Consider the following 5,601-nt stretch of genomic DNA (forward strand, 5'->3'; position numbering starts at 1 on the left):
GAGGAATGAAGGCCTACTTATCTGCTCCTTGAGCCCCATCTCTGGCATTGTCTCTCCCTAAAGGCCAACCATTGTAAAAAAAATTCATTTTCACATGAGTTATTGTATGCTTCTTATCTCTTTTGTTTTGATCTTTTTAATGCAAGAGCAATGTCTGAATTTTGAGATATCATTTTTGCTTCTTATAGCCTCATTTTGCACCAAATTAATCTATAAAATAACTGAAAAACCTTCCAGTAGGATATTTTCCTTTTGTGCACTGCTAGCATGTCTTGTATGCCTAAAGCATATGGTCCTTGCTTGGTAATGGGACTTGAGTCTATTCCTTAGGTGGACTAGATTGACAAAATCCCATATTGCCTCACAAACTAGGGGCTATGGTGGCTATAAAAAAAATGTTGCACATTAGAAAAGAGATGGAATTAGTAAAGTGCTAAATAGCAAGTTCTAGGTAGGGTCACTACCAAGTGAAAAAAGCACCACACTCAGAGAGGAAGGGCCCCATATCGTTTGGCAGTGACCCCTTTTGCAGGTGTCACTAAAGCTTCGTATTTGCTTTCTCTTTCTTTTGAAAGTTTTTTTCCCTAAAATTTGAAGGAACTTCCTTACCATGTAGTGCGTGAAATTGTTCTCTCCACATGCATCCTTCATGGAGGTTTTGAACTTGTCGAGGGCCTTCTTGAAGGTCGGGAGGTTCTCAATGAACCAAGTTGTTTTATCACAATACAGGAACACTGTGTCCAATGTCTCCTAGACTTCGGCCTTCTTGTTCCTTGCACTTCCATCATCCCTGTGGTCTTTGATTGCATTGTGTAGCACTTTCCATTGGTTGTGGTGAACATGAGAAAAATCTTTTTCGAGCTTTCCATGGAGGCCCAAAAACCTTCTGGCCTTAACCCCACCTATCGAGCGTTTCCTAGGAACACTATTTCCATTTTTGGATCTCTAAGGATCTTCCTCGATCACAATATTTCCCCCATGGAGACCAATGTTTAACAAAACCCTCTCAATAGCCCTGATAGCACTATCCTTGGCCTTCTAGAGTTGCAATTTCCATGAAAATCCAATGTATAGATGCACAATTTTATCAACTATTCTGCCTATGGCATGCAATGTGCACATATGGACATTTGTTAAGGGGATATCTAGAATGGCCTATTTGGTGTGTCTATCAGGCGCCTTGTCCCAACAAGCAGATTTGCACTCATCCTTGGCCATGGCCATGCAGTAAATGTAAGGACTCTTAGCAATAGCACCTTTTGACACATTATAAATACACTTTTGTGTCTTTAAATCTACGGCCATGTGCCATTCCACTTTATATTGTCCAAATCCTTCGACACTTAGTTCCTCCCTTGATAGTTGAGCACTTATCACCTCGAGTATAGAAGCTCATTTTGAAACACCTAGTCCAACACATGAAATTCTTCAGTGTCAACTTGAAATGCTCCCAACCACCAAATGTCTTGCTTTGATTGCACACTGAAGTGCACTGAGCTCTCTGAGCCTTCACCACCCCTTGGTACATGGTTGAAGAGCCATGTTCATCAAGGTGATAGAAACTCTCTCCATTTTCTTGTCCCCCTTCACAATCTCAGTCTCATCCATCTTGATAACAAAAATGGCAACGCCATTTGCTTTTGCATGCTCTAGCATGTAAAACCTAATCATTGCTATTTGCAACATCCTTAGGTCAAAGAATATGTTGTTATTATAGGTATCATAGTTTAGCACTCTCTTCTTTCCAAGATAGTTTTCTATGATGTGAAAGGGCTCACCAATGACTTTCAAGACTTGTTGGTTGATGTTGCGTCATGTTTATTGAACTGAAGATGGCTTTTGAAGCCAAGACCCCTTGACAATTTTCTTCTTCAATATCTCTTGAATAACTTTGAAGAGCTGGGTGTAGCTTTGTCTACTAATCCCCACCCTGTCCAGGGTGCTTTGGATGTTCTCTTTGTCTAGGCAAGTCCCTTGGAGGAACTCTTCAATGAATTGCTCCTTGGCCTTCTAAAACCTCTTCTCGGTCAACATGCTCCTTGGAACTTCAAGAGGAATGATGTTTTTGTAATCTTCCGATGCTTTCTCCACATTCCTTGTTACTTTGTTCATATGGAGAATGGCCATGTCAATTACAACAACATCATTAGAGAAAGGAATAATATAAGTAGTTCAGGTTGAGTGACCGATTGTTACCATATTGTTGCTATTCTTCTCTTGCAACCTCCCCTTCCAGGCTTAAGAGTCTTGATATTCTTCAGACTTCTCTGCCTCTCATGCCTCCCGAGCTTTGTCTCCTTGTTCTTTGTTGCACGTAGTTGGATTTTGAGCTTCCCTATTTTTTCTTGGCTCTCCTCCAATTGTTTCATCATTGTAGCTCTTTCCTGGAATAACCACTAGTTCTATAACTTCAATATGTTTGAATGTCCTTCTACATTTTTTGTATAAGCTAGAAGCCCTTGGCTACCATCCCAACAAACCTTAGCAATGAGGAACATGAAAAGAATGGAGGGGCGCTTCTCATTGTGGGATCCATAGGATACAATCTACCATCAATCCATAGATCAATATTCTTTCCACCCTCTGATATCATTGCCTCCATCACATGTGGTTTATTGATAGGCACATGGTTTCTCTTGCAAATGGATTCATACTCATCTTCCAAATCAATATGGAGATAGTATAGACATTTACGAACTTCCATGTTTGTAATCAAGTTATAGGTAGTGATCCACACTCACAATGTTGATGTGGTTTAGAGTCCTGAAAACAAAGTCTTGAAAACAGAGACGGAAGATTTTGAGAGAGTCTTCGAAGGGAACTTTCTATGTGACGATGAGGCATTGAAGGTGTTGTATGCGACATCTTTGAAGTTCATCGTCAATGAATGATAGACAATGAAAGTACCATGCCAAAAGAATGGTTTGGTGGCATAATACCACATGCATTTGGCGAATTGTGTGTAGAATAAACCAATTTTTAGGCACTCGATGATTCTGCCCCTGTGGTAAACTCAACCCATGCACTATGCTACAACCCCATTGGCTAGATGATTTTTTGAAATGAAAGGATTAAAATATTTAAACTTAAGGATTGAAGTACACTGCCCTTGTTAATGACTATTGCCCAACTAATTGTGGATGTGGTAGGGCTCAAAGGGAGGGGTTGAGATTAGGACTCTCTCTCTCTCTCTCTCTCTCTCTCTCTCTCTCTCTCTCTCTCTCTCTCTCTCTCTCTCTCTCTCTCTCTCTCTCTCTCTCTCTCTCTCTCCCCTTGTGCCCCTCCAAAAAGCCAAGCTCACAGTTTAGACATATTGCATCATGCAGCTCCATAGATTGCTTTATTGCTCTCTCTCTCTCTCTCTCTCTCTCTCTCTCTCTCTCTCTCTCTCTCTCTCTCTCTCTCTCTCTCTCTCTCTCTCTCTCTCTCTCCCCCCTTGTGCCCCTCCAAAAAGCCAAGCTCACAGTTTAGACATATTGCATCATGCAGCTCCATAGCTTGCTTTATTTCTCTCTCTCTCTCTCTCTCTCTCTCTCTCTCTCTCTCTCTCTCTCTCTCTCTCTCTCTCTCTCGGTGATGGAAAATCCTCGATTTATGGTGTGTCTCGAGCTGCAATGACTCTGAGCAAGTGCAGCCCATAGATGTTGGTCCAAGCACCAACGGAACGCTACAAAGAACCACGGGCAAAGAAGTAGAGAAAGGGATCACGACATCGTTGTGAGGTCACAAAAAATAAGTAGAGAAAGGGATCACGACATCGTTGTGAGGTCACCAAAAATGAGTAGATAAAGGGATCACAACATTGTTGTGAGGTCACCAAAAAAAAAAGTCAGGGGAGGACATTTGCTCAGTTATGTCACGGTGATGGCATAAGCAAACTCAAGGTCTCCCAGTGGGCAAGCAAATTAATCTACTCTAACTACTGTTGTGCAAACAACCTCCCAACTCTACAAAAGACATACATTAGGGGAGTATACCTCTGGCATATTTGGTTGGACATAAATGCTTCGATCTTTTCAGGACATCGCAAACCTCTATGGTATCTAATATTTAATTTTACTTCATAGGGATTGTACTCGTTTTTAGTTTTGCCTTTTGGTTCATTTTCACAAATTGGGAGGGGGTTTTGTATCTCTTTTTATGCCTTCAAAGAAACCCACGTAACACAAAGTTGGAATTTAAATGGAATATAAAAAATCAAAAGAATTGAAGCTCGCATGGAGACACAACTACTCACAAGATTAGATTGTCGAACGTCCATGCGATGATAGAGTCTCAAGGCTCAGATGGATCAAATGTAGCTACCTACATGATTAGACTATTGGATGTCCATGTAATGATTGGACTTACTACAATTTTTATTCTTTCAGGTATGTTCTTCCTACTTAGTGAGGACTGTTGCATCGAGGTTTCTTCTTCCTAGCATCTTTTGTGCCAACTGAAGGTGTGAAGCTTTACGCTTTTAAGATTCTATTTTTCCCAACTGCTATGAGGCCGCCATCACATAGTCACTCATCAAGGTCAAGCCCCATAGTTGTTGCCTCGAAAAATAATCTATTTGGTGAGACCATGTAAAACACTTCATCTCAGCAGCCAAATAGGTCAGTAATGAGGATGAGGGGTGAGCAATCACATTGTCACTTGCATGATCACATATAGTTGGGAGCTTCAGGGACCACATAGCAACTAATTAGAAAGTTATGCATTACAAGGAAAAACAAAAGGAATAAGTACCCAGTACTCATCAAATTCTGCTTTACAGCACATGAGCTACATAGTATAGCCTGGGCCTTGAGGGGAGAGTCGCTCGAGACTTGATCTCCTGGATGAACAATGACTCTCAATGTTCAAGCTATAGTATTGAAAGAATGCCAATATATAACTGAATCATCTACAGCCTGAATTTTTCAAGGAATGTAGAGATTGCTCTTCCACAAGGTATATCAAGTCCCCCCCATTGTGTGGGGAGATCATGGAAAAGTTTGCTAGGTGCTACGCATTCAAGAGGTGTAGTGCTACAAAAGAAGAACCTTCCACACATAAGATTGCACAGGTAAAGTTCAAGGCATCCATGCTAGAAATGTGCAAAAGCAAGGCTGGAGGTCTAGAAAAGAAGTTGGATAATTAGAGGAGAGCAAATGGCATACTTTAGGGTGGTCAGCATGGGTTGAACAGAAATACCAATTACATGCAGGATGCAAGCAACATGTGCCCTCGGTGGTATATCTTGGTATATTAGGCTTGGTGTTAACCCTCATATGCATTAAACGCCTTATGGGTCACCACCAAGCAAGGGGGGCTCTCACTACGCTGGCAGAGGGCATCCACCACGTTGCTTGGTGGTGACCCTTGTGTGCACCAAACTCCGGGTTACAATCAAGCAAAGGCCCCTCACTGGGGTGGAGGGCACCCACATCGCTTAGTGGTGACCCTTGTATACCAATCATCGTATGGGTCACCACCATGAAGCGAGGGATTTCCCTCACTTCGATGGAGCCTCCCCCTCCCGCCTATCGCTTGGTGGTGACCCTCATGTGAACTTTTTCGAAGGGCCCCCATAGCTTGGTACCTTTAAGGTATTTCTGGTATTGTTTGATACTT

At 41.9% G+C, this 5,601-nt stretch overlaps 1 pseudogene; it reads right to left on the minus strand.

Moving 5' to 3' along the window:
* Positions 1 to 447: 447 nt before the first annotated feature.
* On the minus strand, positions 448 to 2,127 carry LOC148031321 (uncharacterized; annotated as a pseudogene).
* Positions 2,128 to 5,601: the final 3,474 nt, after the last annotated feature.

Source organism: Lygodium microphyllum, chromosome 9, assembly GCF_053477565.2.
Source record: "Lygodium microphyllum isolate KBCC chromosome 9, Lygodium_microphyllum_v1.1.10, whole genome shotgun sequence".
Taxonomy (NCBI): domain Eukaryota; kingdom Viridiplantae; phylum Streptophyta; class Polypodiopsida; order Schizaeales; family Lygodiaceae; genus Lygodium; species Lygodium microphyllum.